General features: G+C 43.4%; 1 protein-coding gene and 1 pseudogene across 2 annotated transcripts in view; both read right to left on the bottom strand.

Annotated features, from left to right (window-relative positions):
• SCFD2 (sec1 family domain containing 2) overlaps window positions 1-23,008 on the bottom strand; it is a 1,876,913-nt gene that overhangs the window by 1,340,679 nt on the left and 513,226 nt on the right. The window lies entirely within an intron of this gene.
• On the bottom strand, window positions 2,178-4,079 carry LOC147728863 (profilin-2 pseudogene; annotated as a pseudogene). The gene has a single exon (XR_015309582.1). The product of XR_015309582.1 is annotated as a profilin-2 pseudogene (transcript).

Raw genomic sequence — 23,008 nt, 5'->3', positions numbered from 1 at the left:
TTAAATTCGACTTTGGCCCGAGTGGATACATTATTCTTGGGAATGCCCATTATGGTGGCCAAGCTCGATATCGCCATGCCCTGTACGCAACGTGACCCCCTTAAAATAGCTAAATGGCGCAGAGGTGTGGACTGGTGTGCCGTTCAAGAGAATCCCTTGTTTGAAGCCAGGGGATGCCCAACCAAATACCAAAGGATATGGGGAAAATAGACTAACCAATGGGATAATGGGGTCCGTAAATTTAACTCATTACTTCTGATGGACTGCTTGTCTTACCACATGATGTGCTTATTTGCAACTGGAGAAGCTGGGTCACAAAAGGGCAAAACTTAAAAAAGTTGCAGTTCTATAATAGCAACATTAAATTCGACTTGGGCCCGAGTGGATACATTATTCTTGGGAATGCCCATTATGGTGGCCAAGCTCGATATCGCCATGACCTGTACGCAACGTGACCCCCTTAAAATAGCTAAATGGCGCAGAGGTGTGGACTGGTGTGCCGTTCAAGAGAAACCCTTGTTTGAAGCCAGGGGATGCCCAACCAAATACCCAAGGATATGGGGAAAATAGACTAACCAATGGGATAATGGGGTCCGTAAATTTAACTCATTACTTCTGATGGACTGCTTGTCTTACCACATGATGTGCTTATTCGCTCTGCATGTGGTTTAAATATTATTATCAGTATACTTACGATGCCATATATATAAACCTATGTGCTTGCTAACCTTTTTTTGTTTTCGCAAAATCAATAAAGTTGATTATCAAAAAGAATTCGACTTGGGCATCTAGTCGGGTTTAATACCATGTTTAATTTGATAACCTTACAGTGCCCATCTCAGTAGTCCCATTCAGAAGTTAACCGGGCTGAGTGGTCAGCAATATCTCTGTGTTAGCCAATGGGGTTACTAACACTTCCATAGCAAAAACGACACTTAGAAATTTTTCTGTCAGGACATATATAAATAAATACATGTCCCACTTATTAATATACAGCTACAGCTCCCTGGCTTAGGGCACGATAGGCCTTCCTTAGGGGAGAATTACAGATATTGTAAGGGGACTTTTCCATCGGTTTGAATGGCAAAGTCGGACTAGCAGCGTTACCACTGCCCTTCCAGTATGCAGTAGAAGGATGTGAGCCATTTTGTACTTTGTCACACACAGGGTGGCACAATCAGTGCTGTAGCCCTGGGTGGACACTTTGCCTTACATGCCCTGGGTATCATATACTAGGGACTTCTAAGTGTCAGTCTCTGCAAATTGGGGAAGCCAATTTCACATACACTTTGTAAGGTGTTAGAACACTGGTGCTGGGGTCTGGTTAGCAGGCCTCAGTGCAATGTCAAAGTCGAAAATCCAGCTGAATCAGTCCAAAAATTTAGTGGTGAACGTGCAGAAAAGAGGCATTTCTGCCCTGCACTTGCTCAAATAGTAACGCCCTGTCAGATACACAGATGTTTCCACCAGAGTAAATGCTTTCTGCTGAAAAATAGTAATTCTTTGAATAACAATTTCTGTTTAGAAGGGCGTTATTTTTGTTCTTGTGTCACCTATCTGCAGATGAATAGCTATAAAATCTGCTCTAGGGAGCAAAGTTGTTACAACTAGAAGTAGAAGGCGAATTTGAAGAATCACTAATATGTATTTATTTCATTTTGATTTATAAGGCACTAGCTTACCCGTCGCCCGTTGCTGCGATCTCAGAAGAAAGGAAATTTAAGGAAACCTGTTATGATAACATTCAATTTACATTGTGTCATTTTTATTGAAACCTATTCATTTTAATATGGAAAACATTTTAAATTGTTGTTTTAATACTGTTTATTTATTCGAGTGCTTGTGGATACACAGTATTTTTTGTTTTTCCGTCTGGTGCGTACACGAATAAATCATAAGGTTTTCAGACGCGTGAGCTGGCCACATACAGTTGTCCATGTGAGAAGCACGGATTCTCCAAATCTAGTCTACATACTTGCAGCGATTGTACTTGTGCATAGTTGATGGTCATTGCAAAAGCGAGTCGCACCAGAAACTGTAAATGTTCAGATTTGGAAAGATAATGAGGGCCCAGGAGGGCCGATATTTAACACATTTTTCATTTTTATTTTTTTTGCCAGAAACCTTCGCGGGAGTGTACTCAACAACTTTTAACAATTTTTTTTTTTTTTGCCAGAAACCTTCGCAGGAGTGTACTCAACAATTTCCCAAAGTTTCATGCCGATCGGATGAATGGTGTAGTAATGCATAAAGGACAAACAGACAGACATACATTCGTTTTTATATATATATAGATATATATCAAGGCCATTCTTCTCTAGCAATTCTGGTCAAAGGTTTATGCAGTAAAAATTAGCTACCTAGACCTTTGCAAGCTTAAACTAAATATTATTTTTTTGTTTTTTACATCTGTTTATTGCGTACAAGCAAGCAAAACAATTAGACATATCACAGAAAATGGAGGACAAGGGTGGAGAAGCAACAAAAGGTGGGTCACAGATAAATATTAATTTTAATTACCTTTTAATTACATTTGATGCTTCATTAGAATCACAACACTCAAAAAGTTGCTCATGGGTTTTACTCAAATTTATGTTGTTGATATGTTTATGAGGTTTTCAACAAGTGGAAACTAACAAATTAAATATGTGTAAATTTCTAGGAGAGGCTTTGCAAACAAACATTTCAGAGCGTTTAGAAGTTCTAAATAACTCTTAGAGCTTTACCTATACAAATTAGCTTAACTTTGAGAAGTCACTATAAAACAGTTCAAGTTCAAGTTCAAAAGACCTTTATTCGAATTTCGTAAAATTCATAAAAGTACCACAATAAAAACATACATTTACACAAAAAAGACAAGTATAAAAATTCATAAATTGTTAAAAACTGATGCATTTCTCATAAGACAGTTCAAACAACATAACAAAAAAATTTAAACAAGCCTATAATTTTGCATATTTTGATTACTAAGTCCAATTGTTTAAAATCCCACAAACCCTTTTAGTAAAACAAGTCCATCTTTAAGAGAAAAGAAACCAGTATCGTTATCCGTACTCAATTCCTGTTTTTCCACAGAAAATCCTCAGTATACCTCAATGACTAATTCCAATTTCCAAATCTAATATCATTTTAGGACGGTTAAGTTATTGACTAACATTGAATATACTAAACAAGTTTTGCAACTCTTTCTTTAATTTTAGTTAGAAATATCACAGGAAACTTATGTACTCAATTTATTTTTTTAAAGTAATCCCCAAAAAGATTCAAGGTAATAAATTTCAATAGTAACTTTAACAACAAATCTTCAAATCCATCAAAATAATACCCAATTTCAAGAGCTTTTTTTACTTTAATTCTCATAATTCAATACAAATTGAGAGCCTTTAATCTTTAACCAGATCATTGGCAGCAAGGGGATTCAGAAAGTGGTTGTGGAGTGGGAAAAGGCTGGGCTAGAAAGCCATGATTGTGAAGGTAAGCGGGGAACGATTCCAGTCTCTATTCGGGTAGCTGGCAGTTATTAGCCATGCGTTCACCGTGCCATCAGTAGTACCGCCATGGGGAGCTGGGGGACTTCAGAGGTTCATACCCCGGATATACTTCTTCATGTTGTGAGCTTTGTCGTTCAGTTTCCCTCCGTGGACTCCATTGCGACCCTTACAAACCACCAAAGCTGTCAGTGTCCTGCCGATGGCAATGTTGACTGTGGGGTCTCCGCAGGTGCTCTTCGTCTTTAGGTCCATGACGTAGTCACTCTCCACTTCCGAGTTGTCCCTGATGAGAGAGCACTTCTGGCCACCGATGCAGGCACCATTGATAAACATCCCACTGCGCTCCTTTGCCGTTAATGTGGCGACCTCTTCAGCCGTGATTTTGCAGAGCGTGCTGTTGGGCGTGCAGGCCCAGACGGAGAAGGGGCAGTAGCCTACGATGGCCGCCTCCTGGCAGCTGTTGTCCCCCAGGCTGGTGATGTAGCTCTGCCACCCGCTCATCCTCGGGGGTCGGGGGGGTCCTTCCTTGGTGCTAGGGGGGCCGGGAGGGGGGCTCAGTGCTGCCGCTGGGGGTGCAGGGGGACGCATGGGCTGCAATTCGGAAGTATCACCGCGCCTCCTGCCGCCTCTGTTGCTGCTGCGCGCGCCCCGGACTCTGCTGCTGTCGCCCTTCACTTCCGTCTTCCGCCGTGCGCGAGCCCAACGTTCCAAAGCAAGTCAAGAGCTATTTAACACCCATTCTGAGTATTGTTTTCCTGAACAATTTGAACACTTTCACTTTCTGAAGGATTGGTGACCAACCCGGAACTTGTGAGCCGCGGAAAAGAAAATCGGTACCCACTGAACGAATTGCAAAGAAAAAAAGAAAAAAAGAAAAGGAAGAAGATGTAATCCTTCAGTGTCCTGCAGAACTGGACTACAGGGCAAGTCCTAAGAGATTCCCTGCACATTAGATCACCGAGTCCTACACTCACAGCCCCAGCCCTGAGGAAGACCTTCCAAGAAATCCTCCCGGTCCCCAGCACGAAGGGCAAAACGCGTCAGCACCAACACAATTCACAGTTTTTTCACATGACTCAGAGTACTACCATAAAAAATTGGGAATGTACAAGTGATATAGAAGTTTAGCAAACACAAGTTGGTCTAAACAGTTGAAGAGTTCTTGAATTTCACTCTGAACACATTTTTGTTTTAGCACCACCCAGGGAAAGATTATGGAGGATAACTTGAATTCAGCTTATCCTGATATATATGCAAAATTGAGTAGGACGTTCACAATTTATGATTTTTTGAGCAAGAATACATTTGAGTAAATATATATATGTTTTGTAATGGTTTTCTATAATTGTCTAACTCTCATGGAAAAATGGTTGTATAGGAGAGTATGTACAAAGTCATAGAAAAAAAGCAATGCTGAAAGATTTGTATACTTGTTTTTAACAAATTCAAGAATATGAAGTGAATTCTACCTTCAAAAGAATAAGTAGAAGTATTTCTTTTGTTGTACTGATTATTTTCGCAAAAGCAGAGAGATGAGTTGATGTCTATCTACCCTATATGTCAAATGTTTAAAAGTATTGTTTTCATTCACAGAAAATTGACGTATGTAAAATAATTAAGCCTAGGTCCTGATAAATACATTGAATTGATGGTCCCAGAGGTACCTTTACTTGTTTCATGTTTCATAGATTCCAGCCTCTAGGGTCCTTAATTGAATCTATCCCCTTACCTTTAAGAAACATGGCACCCCCTCAATGTTGCCTGAGAGGAAGAAAAGGCATATTTCTAATTAGAAATTACCTATAATCTCTTTGTATAGACCCTACATGGAGAAAAGGAAGAAAAATACCGTAGTATTATAATTTCGAATCAGCCAGGACTGGTTAACAGTGAAAATTGTGAACAAATCATGCAGGGAAACCAACCTCAATGCCGGTCGTATTTACGACCCTGAATGGGTTCTAGAACTCTATTGATAATTACACAGTAAAAGGCGTCCAGTTATACTGTGTCCAAAATTTAGTGTATTCTAGAAGTCTTTACTGAGGATAAACGGAAAAGAAAGACAGAACAGGCCCTGTTACAGTTGGGATTACACCCCACTTAAGCAAGGGCATGTTCTGGCCCCATACATAGATGTCGTCAGGAAGCCCAGCGTACCCTACGTATGGATCTTGTGTGTATGAATCATAATCCATCAAGAAGAACGACAGCGTGGTGTAGTAAAACCACTCTTGGTGGGTAAATAAGTCCCTCGTACCAGCAATCAAGTCTTTGCTGGGTAAACGCAAGCTCTAAACACAATAAAGGGAAAATAGGGACTTTGGGCCATATGTAGGTAATTTCGAAATACCGATTCCTAAATACCGAATTTCACCGAATCAGTATTTAGGAATCGGTATTTCCTATGTATGTAATAATTCGGTAAATATTACAGAATCGGAAAAATTTGGTAAATATTTACCGATTCGGTAAATACCGAATCGGTAAATACCAAATCGGAAATTCAAAAGAACAGCAATTGAGAGATCAGCCAATCCTGTGCAACCACCACCCCTCCCAACCAGGATGTGGCCACACCCAGGCAGGTGCACACAATCATAATCTTCTGGAGAGGCTGTGAGTGCAGAGGAGAGAAACAGAGCCACTGCCTGAACTTTGTCTGCCAAACTTTCACAATGGCCAGCCAGGACACAGGAAGAGAAGGAGGGGAAAGTAAAAGGAAACTTAAATTAAGTCAAAAGTAACTGCAGGTCCTTGTGGAGCAGGTCGTGAAGCAGAACACAAAGCTGTTTGGAAAGCAGTCCCTGCAAGTTGCAGAGTCTGAAAAAAGAAAAATCTGGCTTGGAATCCAGTCTCAGGTGAATGCCATCGGAGTGACCACCCGGGGCATTGATGTGCTCAAGAAGCGGTGGTATGACATCAGGATCATCACCAAAAAGAAGATGGCTGATATGAAAAAACAAGCCAGCCACACAGGAGGAGGAAGAAACATAGCACCTGCCCTGACTGATCTTGAGCAGCTCGTGACGTCCACGATAGAGCCCAAAAGTGTCTGTGGAATCGGGGATGCAGAGAGCTCTGCCAGAGCTGCTTCCAAGCAAGGTAAGAAGATTGCACAGCATTGTGCACACCCCTTCCCCTATCCCAAATCCCCAATTGGGCTATGTGAATCCCACTCTAGTACATGTTTTTGTTCAGACCAGCAATGCATTATGGGAGATGTAGTCAGTGAAACCCCTATCATGCCAGGAATTGCACTGAACAACAAGGCATGTGAGACACATCAGCGATAAGCAGGCAGAAGACAATGAGATAGTGTGGCAGAAATGTTTTTTTTTATTGCAATGCAGGGCAATAGAGCTAATGTACAATTTCTGTTCACAGGTGAGACATTGTGCAGGACAGCTCAGGACAAGGGCAAGGGCACCCCGGAAGGACATCACTGAGAAGGCCAGTATGAGTGCAGGGCACACAACACCACCACAGCCAGCCTCACCACCACAGCCAGCCTCACCACCACAGTCATCCTCATCACCACAGCCAGCCTCGCCAGCAGCAACACCACCTGCAGTGGTTAGGCCTAGGAGGCGTGCAGTTGCCAGACTGCAGGAGTTTGAGTCCTCCTCCGAAGACTCGAAGGGGGAAACATCTACTGTGCCACTGGATGGCAGCAATGCTGGTTTGTTGTCCACTGCTGAGGGAGCACACATAGGTGCCAGACGCCGCCGCAGGTCTTGTGAGAGCAGTCCACCTCCACAGGGTGAGAGCCATGGTGTCTTCAGAGGGCTGGAGGCGAACATGGTAAAGGTGCAGCGCCTACAAGGCAAGGCAATCCAGTCAGTCCAGCGCCAAATGAAGCGCCTAAATGACAACATGAGCAACATTGACAAGGGCTTCATTCCCTCAATGGCTGAGGGAATGAAGGAGATGGCTGAGGGCATGCGGGACATGTCACAGTCAGTGATGCTGCTGTGCAGCAAGATGGGTGAGGACAGGCTAGCACGGCGCAGGGAGAGGCAGAAGTTGGAACGCCATACAAGGGCAGTGAACCGCCAAGCAACTGCCACATCTCTGCTCTGCAGGCGCTCCGTGGCCCTACAGGAGAGGCTGGCCCACTGCAGCACTGATGTCTTGAGGGGGCTGGTAAGGGTAACCAGTGCGCTTGAAGTGCTGCTGATAACACAGTCTGCCACTACTGGTGCTGTGGAAGTTGGGGACAGCGAGGAGAAGGCCAGTCGGAGCAACCATACCCCCCCTGCAACACACACCCAGAGGAGCAGCAGATGGCATGGGGCTGGCACTGAATCCACAGCCAGTGAGGACAGCCTGCTGATGGCATCCAGCACTGTTGTGAGTGGCCGCAGACGCTGATGCATCCTGCACGTTCAAAACTACATTTGTAACCCATTTGTAACCCATTTGTAACCCATGACTTACATCACAGGATGTCACAAATTGGACTTGCAAGTTTGGCCGTTTGTGTTGTGGCGTAGTGCCCAGATATTAAAACTATGTCATCTACATACAACAACAGGCTGTGTCTCCTTACGTACTTAAAAATAGTTGCGTGTGATCTCTACCCGTCTTAGTCTCCCATCTGTTGCTGGCGCTACTCCTGCTGCGTTGGGCTCTGGCTGTGCAAGTTCATCATCATTATCCTCAAAATAAGTTAATTCAACTTCTGTACCTTTTTTTGTGGCAAGGTTGTGCAGCATAGCACAGGTTGCAATGATTTTGCAGCAGATGATGGGTGTGTACTGACGTGCGCCTCCGCTTTTGTGGAGGCAGCGGATCCTGCTTTTCAATAGTCCAAAGGTGCGCTCCACAACATTGCGTGTAGATTTGTGTGCCACATTGTAACGTCTCTCACTCTGGGTAGATGGGTTTAGGTAGGGAGTGAGGACAAATGACCCCACAGCACATGCGCTATCGCCTAAGTGGGAAAGAGAGTGCCATTAGTTACATATACCAAAACACATTCAACTGTAGTATCTATCAGGGTGTGTCACAGTGATTTACCTAGCAGGTATCCTTCCCCAAATTCACCCGCAGCCAGGCGTCTGTAGATCCCACTGTTCTGGAAGATGTATGAGTCATGGGTGCTCCCAGGAAATTTGGCCACAATGTCGGTGATTATGTTGCCAGCATCGCAGATCACCTGCACATTTATGGAGTGGGTGGACTTTCTGTTCCTGTAGATATACTCAGTGGCTGCAGGTGGGCAGATTGGAATGTGTGTACCATTAATACACCCTATGACGTGCGGGAAATGTGCCATTTGGTAAAAGTCTGTCTTAGTTTTCAGCAGTTCCGCCTGTGTGTTTGGGAAGCTAATGTAGTGATGCATTCTCTGCATCATGGCATCCAGGAACTTTCTGAAGAAACGGGACAGGCAACTCTGAGACACCCCGCCTACCGCAGCTATCACCCCCTTGGTAACTGCCAGATGCAAGTACATGTAGGCTACAGAGCATCTGCACATGTGGTGGTATGGCGTGCGCCCTTGGTGTTGGGTGCTCCAGGAGTGGTTGCAGGTCCCTTATCAAGTCATGGATGGTGTGGGAGTGTAGCCTGTACCTTTCATGGATCTTAGCCTCAGTCTGTTGGAAGAGTGTAATGCGCTTTCTGTTAATGCGCTCGTCCCGTCTCCAGATCCTCACTCCTGCTGATTGTAGACGTAGATGCATTGTTATCACATAGAAAGCCGCCATGGTGATCACACTGTTGTATTTTGGGATTGCGTATATACACTGTAGCTAATTACCACCTGCTTTCAGTCAGTGTTAATTACCGACTCTTAAATACCGAATTTCATGAAATTCGGTATTTCCGATTTTACCTACATCTCTTTTCTCGTTTTTACAGTTTCTTATTTACCGAATCGGTAAATAAGAAATCGGTAAATACCGATTCGGTATTTTAGAATTTGGTAATGATGAATTGGTATTTACCGATTTATAATTAGCGAATCCTTATTTTTGGCCTCCTACATCTCAAATGCCTTAATACCGGTCGGTAACGGCTAACTTACCGAATTTCGGCCGTTACCGGCCGGTATTTAGCTACCTACATATGGCCCTTTGTCACAATTACTATATATATCCTCCCCGTGTCATACTAATAAAGAACGTATCCCCCATTAAGGGAGCGCGTCTCAGGAGTTTATAGTGTACCACAGCTGAGTACTACTGGGTATTCTAACACAGGTGCTTACCTCTGGTTTGTAGCAGGGCTGTCTCCGGAGTGCGCGCAGAAGGTACTGAGTTTGGCCCGCTGAGGAGCCCGCCAGTGGTCGCCAATCTACTGTCTTACATCCGAGACACCAAACACATACTCAGCATGCTGAATGACATCACTTGGGACGATACCATGACAGTGGCCACTCTGGACGTTACTGCTCTCTATACAAGCAACCAACATGACTTAGGTTTACAGGCATTAAGACGCACGCTCAACTCTCACCCAACTACCCCTGGGAACACACGGGCATGTTACTGGAAATAACACAAATAATTTTGGAGAACAATGTGTTCCTATTCAAAGGGTCATGGTACAGACAGATACGTGAAGTGGCCATGCGTTCTAAATTTTCACAATCTTATGCCAATCTATTCATGGGGTGGTTGGAGGAGAACTGGATAAGGGACTCTAAGGGGAGAGAATAGAATGACTATCCTTTTTTGGGGCAGGTAAATTGATGACTGCCTACTTATCGGGACGTATAACAATGATAAACTGACCAGATTTTTACCATATCTCAATAGCAATGACGCTAATATTAGGTTCACCTACACCCATAGCAAGACCTCCCTCACCTTTTTGGATGTGCAACTCTTAGTTTTTGAAAGCAGACTATACAGGAAGACCACAGCATGCAATAGTGAGTTACAGACCACTAGCGTGCATCCCAAACACCAGATCAAAGCTATCTCCTCCAGGGAATTTATACGTGCTCGACACAATTGCAGCATTGATGGTGACTTTGCGGGTTGCCTAAAAAATATGAGGAACAGATTTGAACACGGGGGCTACAGCCAGAGAACGATGCATAATGCAGTGAGCAGGATTTCATGAGTAGAAAGACAACAAACACTTCAAGATAGAGGCAAGCGAGGGGATCCTAAGACGATTCGGCTTGTCACAGATTACAATGCGCTCAATATGACACTCACCAAGAGCATGCGAAAACACTGGCACCTACTGTGTGCTGATAAGATATCTGAACCGTTTATCTCTTCTAGACCAGAGGTGACATTTTGTAAGGGTAAAAGCCTTAGGAATCTATTGAGTTCCAGTTACCCGAAAGTGGATACTCAGAAACATTGTCTAGCGACACAGAGTCTTGGTTTCTACAAGTGTGGATGCTGCTCTGCAAGTAGATGGGCCTCAGATAAACAGAAGGATTTTTCTGGCCCCAATCACCACACTTACAAGATAAACACCAACATCAACTGTCAGACCAACCATGTGATTTACGCAATTGTATGCAAATGTCAACAAAGGTAAATTGGTATCACTATCAGGGCCCTAAAGGAACACATTGTGGAACACGTCAGGGCGGGCACACAGGCCGACACGAGATACCCCGTGGCAATGCACATAGTGGAATGTCCTGCCCAGGACAGCCACAAATCCTTCTTTTTTTTACGGATTTGACACCGTAACCAAACACGTGAGGGGTGGCAATAGAGAACTTATGTTGAGGAGGAGGGAAGCAACTTGGATCATGCGATTGAGAAGTGTGGAGATGGTCCTAAATACAGACCATGAATTACATTACTTTTTGAAGGGATGAGCACTAATGGTCCCATTATGTGGATCATATCACCAGGACAAAATATGTCTCTGCTACTGTACATGACACTATTCATGTGGGCACGTCACTATCCCCGATGTATTCCTGTCTCCAACTTGGCTCTCCTATGCTGACCAACCTTTTCTTTCACTCAATTTCAAATTTTTACTGCTGTAAATGCTAACAGAAAATTGGCAACCTGCTCTCTTGCTCACACATGTAGACCGTTCAAGAAATGACGTACTATATAATTATGTTATACTTGTTACAACCTTATTCCTACTTCTAATTTGGTTCTCCTATGCTGACTGACATTTCTTTTACTTTCAACTCCCTACTGTTATCAATGTTAACAGAAGATTAGCAACCTGATTTTTCATTTACAAGTGTAGACCTTCTCTACAAATTGTCGTATTATATGAATATGTTATATGTGTTACAACAGTTTGCTTGTATTCAGGCACTGACTTATATTTTTCAGAGAAGTACATTCCCAAGACGATTCACAGAACTGTGTCTGTAGGTCCTGCGAGTGTCTAACATTTGGAATTAACAGTTTGCTTATATTCAGGCACCAATTTATTTTTTTCAAAGAAGTACGTTCTCAAGACAATTCACACAACTGTGTCTGGAGGTCCTTTGAGTGTCTAATATCGTCCTATGATTACTCCTGTTGCACTCTTTGCCCTAGAACATTTTTTAAACAATTTGACTATATTTGAAATGTATTCCCTTGACTCTGCTTCAACGTTGCCTTAGTTAAAGCACCGGCTCCGAATACATTTTTAAACTACTCTTCCACTTGATACTGCATTTGAATTACTATTAATTGTGGAGCTTCACTGCTCCAAGATGGCCAACAGGTTTTGTATATTACTTTGCTTCAGTTTCAATGCATATAAATGGGGCGTTAGCCAAAATAGTCCCTCACACTATAATTTGTGACCATGCAGGAAACCCAGTACGTCTTTACTTGATCCTTCACACACTTTGGGATCAATGGACTGCACCATCCACTGTGTCTTTTGGAGAAACTGGTGCGTTAAACATTAACTCTACTTCATTTCAAGATGGGCGACGTCATTTTTATTATCTGCCAGAGAAAGCGGGTTGTAGTCCTATGACTATGTCCGCTTTCTCGACGCTATTTAGGCGGGCTCCTCAGCGAGCCAAACTCAGTACCTTCTGTGGACTTGCCGGAGGCAGCCCTGCTACAAAACAGAGGTAAGTGCCTGTGTTAGGATACCCAGTAGAACTCAGCAGTGGTATACAATATACTCCTGAGATGCACCCCCTTAACGGGGGCGATACACTTTTTATTAGTATTTCATGGGGAGGATATATATAGAGTGTTTGTGACAAAGTCCCTATCTTCCCTTTATTGTGTTTAGGGCTTGAGTTTACACCAGCAAAGACTTGATTGCTGGTACAAGGGACTTACGTATCCCCCAAGAGTGGTTTTACTACACCACGCCATCATTCTTCTTGATGAATTATGATTCATACACACAAGATCCATACTTAAAGTACGTTGGGCTTTCTGAAGACATCTACGTATGGGGCCAGAACATGCCCTTGCTTAATTGAGGTGTAATCAACACTGTAACAGGGCCTGTTCTGTCTTTTTTTTTCATTTATCCCCAGTAAAGACTTCTGGAATACACTACATTTTGGACACAGTATACCCTGATGCCTTTTACTGTGTAATTATCAGTGGAGCTCTAGAACCCATTTTGGGACAGAAATACAACCCGAATTAAGGTTGGTTTCCCTGCATTATTTGTTTACAATTATCACTATTCACCAGTCCTGATTGATTCGAAATTCTAATACCATAGTATATTCCTTTCTTTTCACCTTTTCTCCATGTAGGGTCCATACAAAGATATTATAGGTACTTTTTAATTAGAAATATGCCTTTTCTTGATCTCAGGCAAAATTGAAGGGGTGCCGTGTTTCTTAAAATCATCTTGGAAAAGTCAATTTCAATTCAATATTGCTTTATTTCGATTTTGGTTGCAAATCATAAAAGCATACATTACAAACATACATATTTCATAAATACAAACTATCATTTAGACATTTATAATACATTTAAAAATACATTATTTACAAGCTAAAAATGTAATTTGATTGGCAACCTGCAAGTTGAATTTAGATATCTAAGCATTACTTATTAAGTCTGTAAAATTCAGGTTTCAGTTTGTTCTGGTGAGTGTTCAAGGGCTAAACGGTGGCGGACAACACATTTGAGGAAGTTTGCCACTAAGAAAACCAGACGCTCACCCTGTAACAATTGTAGGAACAGCAATGCTGGACGATATTGTTTAAAACCAATACTCCTTAGAATGGGTACAAGCCATTTTTTCCTAAGATTATAATAAAATGTACAAAAAATAAATTATGGGAAGTGGTTTGCAGCGAGTGCCCATCGCAAGGACAAAGGGGGAGTACTTTTGCCCAATTGTTTCTTGTAGGGTATGTGACCAATCTGTGAAAGGAGTTCATTCTAAACCTTACCAACAGATGTCGTTCGTAACTCGTGGTGTTGTAGGTGAGGTATGGTTGTATTGAAGGTTCTGTTTGTATAAGCAAGGCGTGAGTAACAGAAGGTTTCGTAATTTCACTAGTTAATCTCAGAGCCTCTAAATGAGCCAAACATTTCTTTTTTAGGACCTTTCTCGGTACCTCACGACTTAGGGAGGGATTGGAATAGTATTGGTCCCAACCCAAATCTTGAAAAAATCTCGCTACATAACGCAGCCACCTTGAGTTACTAGCGTCATCCATTTTCACACAATCGGAAAGAATATGCTGGGTAAAAATTGCCTTTTCTGAGGTCCATATCCTGTGCCACAGTAACAATGGTTCAATTCTTGCTAGGTCCGTGATGTATGAAAAACCTAGCTCAATGTGGCAGGCAAGTGTACCCGTACTTCCAGGTACTCCAAGAAGGTATCTAAGAAAAGTATTTTCCACCCGTTGGATGCTGTCCAGTGCGACAAAACCCCAAAGGCCCGCCCCGTACAGAGCCACAGAAAGACATTTGGCTCTGTAAATCTTTAACATTTCCAAGGGTGCTCTCTTCCCCAGCTTTCTAGCAAAATTAGTTAGAGCTGCTGTGGTTCTTAGAAAAAGCAGCTTGCGTGTATCCACAGCAGCTCTCCATGAGAGTTTATGGTCAATTGTTATGCCTAGATAGCAGTATTTGTCAGTATTCGCTATTTTTTCCTTATTGAGGTAGAGACCCCTCATTTTGTTTTTGCGACTTGAACCCACCCTCATAACAAAAGTTTTGCTAATATTTATTTTTAAATCCAGACCTGCCATAAACTTTGAGTACCTGCCCAGGTTCTTTTGTAATTCAATTGGGGTGCGGGCTAGTATTACTGTATCGTCCGCATACAGTAATGCGGGGATTGGGCGATTTTCCACCATTGGAAGGTCTTGGGAGTTTTCCAGCATCTCTCTTTCTAGACCATTGGTGTATAAGGTCAAAAGAAGGGGAGCCAGGACGCATGCCTGCCTCACCCCCTTTCTATAGGGAAAATCTCCGTCAACTCTCCTCCTGTTCCATAGCAGACTTTAGCTGTGGCATTGGAGTAGAGTTCCCTCAGGAACTTCACTTCGTTTGGTGATGCCCCCATATCGGTCAACAAGGACCAAAGTTGAGAATGGGAGACACAATCAAACGCAGATGATAAATCCACATAGATCATATACAAGTCACCGCCTTTAATGAAAACATATTTATCAATTAGGAGGGAAAGGTTTAGGGCCTGCTCTGTGGTCCCTAGCCCTTGACGAAACCCATATTGTAGGTCTGAGATGATTCTTCCTTCCTCCGCCCAATCTTGCAATAGTTCTAAAATGACTCGACCTGCCACTTTGCCGAGGGAGTCTAAAAGCGAGATTGGGCGGTAGCAGGAAACAGACCCCTGTCCCCTTTTTTAAATATGGGAACTAATATAGAGCGTGAACAGGATTCCAATAAACCAGCATTACATGTGGCATTCAGGACTCTTGTGAGAAGGGGGGTCCATAAATCCATTTGGGCTTTAAATAGGTCGATTGGAACACCATCAGGACCCGCGCCTTCCCACTTTTACTGGCTTTTAAGGCCTGTGCGACTTCTAACATTGTAAATTGGAGGTTGATAGGATAAGGACTGGGTAGGTCATTAGATGGGGCATCTCCAGAATACTGGGAGTCCAGACTGTGTGAAAAGATCTTAGTAAAATGCTGAACCCAGTCTTTCTCTTGTATTGCTATCTCGATATTCGGAAGATTGATGTTATCGTTTAGAAAAGGAGATTTGACCACCTGCCAGAAAGCGGCTGCATTCCTCGAACTGCAGCTTTCGTGCAGTTGGTCCCAAAGTTGTTTTTTTAGCTCACTCTTCCTCGTTTTAAGTGCTAAGTTGTATATCTTCCGCAATGTTTTTACCTCATGGGGAATCCTGGCCGACTTTCTAAGGGCACTTTTTAGATTGGAGTAAGCCACCGTACATGCGTGATTGAACCACCCTTTTTTCTGCCTTGGTTTTTGTTTAATTTCAATCCAAAGGGCCTCTTTTACTGTTTTAAGAATCGCCTCAAAATTAGAAAGGATTTCTTTGTCAGATAAATCCATACTAAGGCATTTTATAAAGTGTGGAAGGGCCTTTGCTACCACCTGGTTTGTTATTTCTGCAGGGTCTACTTTCCCCCACTTCAAAGCGTAACCATTTATCCTACTTAGGGCCAAATTATTCTGCGTTAAAATGGAGCTGTATCCACTCCTTGTATTTTGTGACAACAGCATAGAAATACTGGAGTATGATCGCTCAATGGGATTTTATGCTGGGTGAACATTGCTTCTGCCGATTTAGCACCATTAGAGACCAGAATAAAATCTATAACTGATTGATGTCCCCTCCCATGGAATGTTGGGGCGAGTAACAGATCCTCCTTATTGGTGTTGTTTGCTATTTTTAAATCGAGATCCAACAACACTTCGTTAAGGAGGTTGCCTAAAGAGCAGTGCCTAAAATGCGTGATTGAACTACCAGCTTCGTCTGTTATACCGCAGGTACCTTTACCTTCAGAAATACAAGGACCCAAGTTGAAGTCCCCCCCCCAATGATTGTCACATCCTTGTCAGTCTTTCTTTTACACGTTAATAGAGTGGATCGAATCAGTGTTCCCACATTTAGTGCCTCAAGAGCTGTAAGATTGTTATAAAAGTTGACCACAAGAACATTTTCCTTGTTGTTGAGGCATATCCATAGAATCTGGAAATTTAGGTCTAGTTTAATGGGTACAACTTTGGTCGTATTAAGGAGGTTAGAGATGTAGGTTGTTAGGCCCCCTTTCGCTCTGCCTGAGGAGGATGGTTTGGCAGGCGAGAAGTAGGTCTTATATCCCTCCATGTGTATCACCTCACGTGCCCACGTCTCCTGAAATGCTAGAATCTCAAAGATTGGAATGAATTCTATCCATTTATCGTTAGTCACCTTTGCCCGCTGCCCTGCGACATTCCAAAATAAAACAGAGATACGATGTTTGGTCTCTGTCCCTTTGTGCCCCCCAATACATGGTTTTAGTGTGTTGTTGGTTCTAGAGTGGCAATTCTGTTTGGATTTGGAAGCTAGGGAAAGGTCATTTTGGCCAGCAATCGTATGTTTAGGAGCAATCGCAGTGTCTATCAGACAGGGTTGCTTAAGGCGCTGAATAGACGTAATGTCATTTGAAGATTGTTGGTCAGTAACCATGGGGAGAACGGTTTGTGGGCTAACAAAGCTGTTTTCGAGGCTGTTTTCCACTATCATCTCTCCATCAAGTCAGTCGATTCCCTCCATGTCTGACATTACTGCGTACCGATTATAGAGTGGGATTGGATACTTGGGATATTGATATAACGGGTACCTAGGGTATTCATCAGAATTCAGCAATGGTTGCCTAAACCAATGTCTGTCTATGGGTCGGCAGATCTCTATTAATACCGGCAGGCCGGGGCATTGGTCGAAGTTTAGGAGCTAGAGACCTAGGATAGCCTTCCAACTCTAAGGGTGGATATCCTGGCCAACCCTTCTGGTTTTGAAATGGAGATTCTGTGTAGTTTACAGTGGGATGAAGCAATGATTGCACATTGGATATTAGGGTCATTGGAATTCTAGGATAAAAATATGTAAGGTCACATGTATTTATTGTGTTATTAAAACTTTGCGGGATCCAGTTAATGATGTGTCCAACTGCCCTTTTATCTTTGAAATTTATTATTATTATGTCACCTTTTATATCTTTTTTCCTGTGCCCTACCAGGGAAGGCGTCTGACATACAAAATGTTCCCATCTAGGTTTGGAGGGAGAGGACGGTTCTGTTTTAGCCAGTATATTACTTTATTCCTTAGTTGGTATTCAGCTTCATTGGTCCCCTCCGTCAAAGATGGTACTCCAGTTAATACCACCACAAATGGGACCGCTTCAGGCGGCAGCTCCACAGTGAGCTTTTTTGATGGAATCTCCCTCGTACGCTCTTTTACTTTTGGAGCACCCCCAGGAGGGATCGAGTTCACTGTTACCAGGCCTTCCTTATCATTCTGCTTTATAATTGTGTTAGTTGCTACTGGTTTGGGGGGAGCCAATTTTGCAACTTTTGTTTTGGGTAAATTCACAATTTTAATTGCGTCATTATCTGCTTTATTTGGGGTTGGGACCGGTTTCAAAGGGGCATAAACGGGCTTTTTTAAGTCTTTCGTGGCCTCTTTAATTTCCCCCATAACTTGCTCCAAAATTCCCAATTGTAAGCCTAATCTTTTCAGCCTTTCTGCTATTGGTAATATGAGAGATTTGATTAAATGTTCCATATTACTCATTAGGTCACTAGTGGACGCATCTTTTGGTGGTATGTGCAGAGGTGTAACAACTACAGGAGCTTATAATGGGTCATCCACTACGCCTTTATTACACCCAGAAGTAATGTTGGTGTTTTTATTTTTATTTTTATTTTTATTCTGGGCACTGCCTCTTTTCCGTCTTTTTTTCGGAGGTGGGCCCGGAATAGGGGTTGACTTAATTGTCTTTTTTGCCTTTTGTTTGGTTTTATTTCTTGGTGGTGTAATATCTAGCGGTAATTCCTCCTCAGGGGTCGAGTTAACAGAGAATATTGAAACATGTAATGTGGGAGAGCTAATTACTGGCAGGGTGGGAGATCTATCCTGAAAAATTAGTGGGATGCTATCTATGGGGGATACAACGGGCCCTCTTTTTCATAAATAGGATTGGAAACTGGGGAGATAGCCTGCGATAGCGCGCCCGTAGACGAGCGTTTGTTTTTCATGAGCTCCACTGAGCGGCGTCTTGCTGCCCAGCATTCAGCGAGCATTGTCTCCCTATCGGCATCATTACAATCCTAAAAATATAGTTATCAAGTGGGCCTCGGTTAATTCCTCCTAGAGGAGGCGTTGCTTCTTTTTGTGTCGCTGGCATTATTATAGGTTATTTGACAAAACCAAATTAACTACCATTAGTCAATAGCAGCGATTAAACACACCCAGTGTCAAGTTCAAGTTCAAGTTCAAGCATTTGTAAAGCGCACTACTCACCCAGAGGGTCTCAAGTGTTAAGCCGGACCTTTATAACATGAAAACAGGGTAATTGTTATATTAGAGTCATCTTACTTTTGAGCATGTGATAGAAGTCTCAGTGTGTCTTAAGCTTCAGTTTGCCGATCGGGAAAGGAAATTGAAAAAGAGAGGGCCCAGCCCAGCCTCCTTTGGCCTCTGAGGGCCTAAGAGGGCCCGCCCTTTGCCCGGGCTTCGCCCGGCGACCGCCCGCGCGCGTCCCGCGATGCGCGGGTCCAGTGGTGATTTTAATCACCTGGAGCTCTATGCTGGGCGTGGCGGGTGGGTGTCACTGCTCCGCTGTGCCTCCTGGGACCAGTAGTCCTTTCCACAAGTTCTGCCCAAGATGTTAAATCCTGCGAGCGTTTCCCGCGAAGCGGGAAACGCGAGAAGTAATGACACTGCTTGCAATAATCCTCCAGGGGGGTTTGCGATTCAACCCCAGTCCGATTCCTCACTCTTTGGCACAATCACGATCAGCGCTGCAGGATTTCCAGCGATGCGCGGGTCCAGTGGTGATTTTAATCACCTGGAGCTCTATGCTGGGCGTGGCGGGTGGGTGTCACTGCTCCGCTGTGCCTCCTGGGACCAGTAGTCCTTTCCAGAAGTTCTGCCCAAGATGTTAAATCCTGCGAGCGTTTCCGCGAAGCGGGAAACGCGAGAAGTAATGACACGGCTTGCAATAATCCTCCAGGGGGGTTTGCGATTCAACCCCAGTCCGTTTCCTCACTCTTTGGCACAACCACGATCAGCGCTGCAAGGTTTCCCACGATGCGCGGGTCCAGTGGTGATTTTAATCACCTGGAGCTCTATGCTGGGCGTGGCGGGTGGGTGTCACTGCTCCGCTGTGCCTCCTGGGACCAGTAGTCCTTTCCACAAGTTCTGCCAAAGATGTTAAATCCTGCGAGCGTTTCCCACGAAGTGGGAAACGGGGAAACGCGAGAAGTAATGACACAGCTTGCAATAATCCTCCAGCGGGGTTTGCGATTCAACCCCAGTCCGTTTCCTCACTCTTTGGCACAATCACGATCAGCGCTGCAAGGTTTCCCGCGATGCGCGGGTCCAGTGGTGATTTTAATCACCTGGAGCTCTATGCTGGGCGTGGCGGGTGGGTGTCACTGCTCCACTGTGCCTCCTGGGACCAGTAGTCCTTTCCACATGTTCTGCCCAAGATGTTAAATCCTGCGAGCATTTCCCGCAAAGAGGAAACACGAGAAGTAATGACACGGCTTGCAATAATCCTCCAGGGGGGTTTGCGATTCAACCCCAGTCCGTTTCCTCACTCTTTGGCACAATCACGATCAGCGCTGCAAGTTTTCTTGGAAAAGTCACTAGTAACTATTCGGTGATTGGATGTCACAAAATAAGTCACCAGGAATAGGCTAATCTTCTATTGCGGACGATTTTGTTTGGAAAAGCATTCATTTTAAACTGCACAAGTATGTCTTCTGACAGCAATGGTGATAAGTTTAAAAAAAAACAGCATGGTTTTCCACAGGCTCAAGGATTAGACTTGAGCCGCTCTTTACGATAGACATACTGTCACAAAAGGTAACTGACACCAGATGTTAGTGATGGATATCTTCTAATTACAACTTCTATACAGTTGTTTGTATCTTAGCCCTGAAGAAGTCGCTGCGCACAACCATTAAGCGCGACGAAACACGTGTTGGCTAAGGATTTCAAGATTAAACTAAAGTGACAGTTTCAACGGAGGAACAGAGTGTTTTTTGTTACTGTTAATGATGTATAATATACACTGTTGGCGTGTGCAAGGGATTGTTGTTTTAGTTAACTATATGATTGCTTTGTATCACATTTATCTTCATTTCCGGTTGTTATGGGCATTTGAAATTCTGTGCTTCCAGGGGCATTTTGGAACGGGGTAATGGTTTTTATTGGCAAGATGTTAAGTAGAAGTTCACTGGCTATCACTGTTGTCTAACATTTTAAAAACCTTTATGCCACAATGTTATCCTATACAAAAAGTGTAACACTGGTTAGCTGAAATTAGCACCACACGTTATGCTATTTTAGTCTTTCAAGACAGTTGTATCCTCGAAGCTACACAAAATGCAAATGTATTGAACACCTTGCTTTGTGGATTGCACTCATGCAAATAAAAAGAAAAATAATTTTGCACACATTTTGCTGTTTGCCTATTAAAGATAGAGACAAATGACAAAAGTGCATATTTTCTTAACACCAACGTAAGGAGGAAAATGAATGTAGATATTTACTGATCTGTTAAAGGCAACAGAGAAAACAAATTTTGTGCCACCTTTTTTAACTTGCTTCCCTATAATGAATGCTTCCCTACTATGAATGAGGATATTATTCATAATTATCAATTAGTGAAATATAGTTGTTGACCTCTGTCGAACCACAATGTTTGCTCCACCTTCAAAATGCGAAACTTTGTAAAAAGTTTGCACTTTACTATGAATGTGCTTGAAATGGTGCAGAATGAATGTCTGGCATTGTTCCTGCTGCACAATTTGCACAAATGGGTATCTTGCAGGATAAAGAATTCGAAGTGTTGGGTTTCCCACTGCCCCCCCACCCTTGACCCACATAAAAGAGAAGGCTGGCATACATGTCATCACATGCCACACCACCACAGTGAGGCTTCATCTCCTGCAGACGAACAGATTGACAACAGATCAGCAGCAGTCAGCAAGAATTAGGTCACTGAAGGAGAGGGAATGGGCTGGAAACACCTCACCACCATGCAAACACACAGGCAGCAATATCCTTTGTTTACATCGACCCCGATAATGATGTAGTTGGTGCTCCAAAACCAAGGCCTCCGCATATGCGGGGAGGCTGCGGGAAATGTCCAGCCAGCTGCACCACAGGTGGCAGGAGTTTCAGACTCCAATACATTTTGCAGGAGGGCCGCCATTTTGTGTTACGTCACTAGTTTTCCCAGGTGTCACCTGTTTGTGATCAATGACAAATTGGCTGCATTAAATCAATGTTCGTGCACTGTACTTTGTTCAAATTATTTATGATGTAAAGCAACGCAAAAACACACGATGGGTATCTTTTTTTCATTCCCCTGCCTCGGGAGGCTCTGAAACACAAGCATTCAAAAACAGAAAAAAGCTAAGTCAAAACCAAAACCACATTTGTCTAGGCTCAGGCGGCAAGGGGTTAAACTTCTCCTGGCTTAATAATGAACTTCATGCCTCTTTGGGGACATGGCTTTTGACATGGAGCGAAGGCCCAAATAAGAAGCAGAGTGGGGGCCTCACAGCATAAACCTGCTTTTAATTAGCCCTTGTAAACCATCTCCTCCGCAGCTCCGCTCCGAGTCTGGGGTTGAAGAGTTCAGCCACAAAAAGTCCTCCGAGCCCAAACACTGCCAGCTCTCGACCTGCTTCTAGCATCCAGGGGTCTGTATCGTCAAGCGACGTGGAGCCAGAAAGAGCCCTGTGCCCCCTCCCCAAAGCTCCGTGGCATGCCTGTCCCCTTAATTTACACGTACTGCCACTCGTGACAAAATGGAGGCCGACTCCCAGGTACAAGTGTTTACTGGGAAGCACACTGCGTTCTTGAGCCCAAATGAGTTAAAGAGTTAATACTGAAACGTCAAACCCCAGAATGCAACGTGCAGTTGGCTGCATAGCCAAGACTTACATATGTGTGAAAGAACACCCTAAAAAACGAAAGTCACAGAGATGTATGCAAATCCAACTGCCTGCTTCTTTCGTGAAAACGTTAATGGGAACAAAAACCATTTCCCTTACAGGCAAAATTTTCAATAAACACATGTTTTTTTTCTTCTACAGAGGTTGGCGTTTAGTATTAAACAGGAATACTTGGCAAAAATAAAACAAGCATTATTATGTCACACACAAGATCCCGATGAGAAGAGAAAAAAAACGTGATCTGTTGCTTCTGGACATCTCGAAGCTCCAGAAACAGCAACTGTACAACCAAGAAAACGCCTTTGAATTTGTGGCCCTTGCGCTCAATGAGCGGGAAGGGTTTCCAGATGAGGGGGAGACAAGCACCTCTCAAGGTATTTTGGCCCATAGGCGAGATACATTTTTGGCTCCCCCTTTTATCAACCGCAAGCAATGCGTGCACCGCTTCCGCCCTTTCCAAACC

The sequence above is a fragment of the Lissotriton vulgaris genome, chromosome 3_1 (genome assembly GCF_964263255.1).
Source record: "Lissotriton vulgaris chromosome 3_1, aLisVul1.2, whole genome shotgun sequence".
NCBI lineage: Eukaryota > Metazoa > Chordata > Amphibia > Caudata > Salamandridae > Lissotriton > Lissotriton vulgaris.
This window is presented reverse-complemented; position numbering and strand designations above follow the sequence as displayed.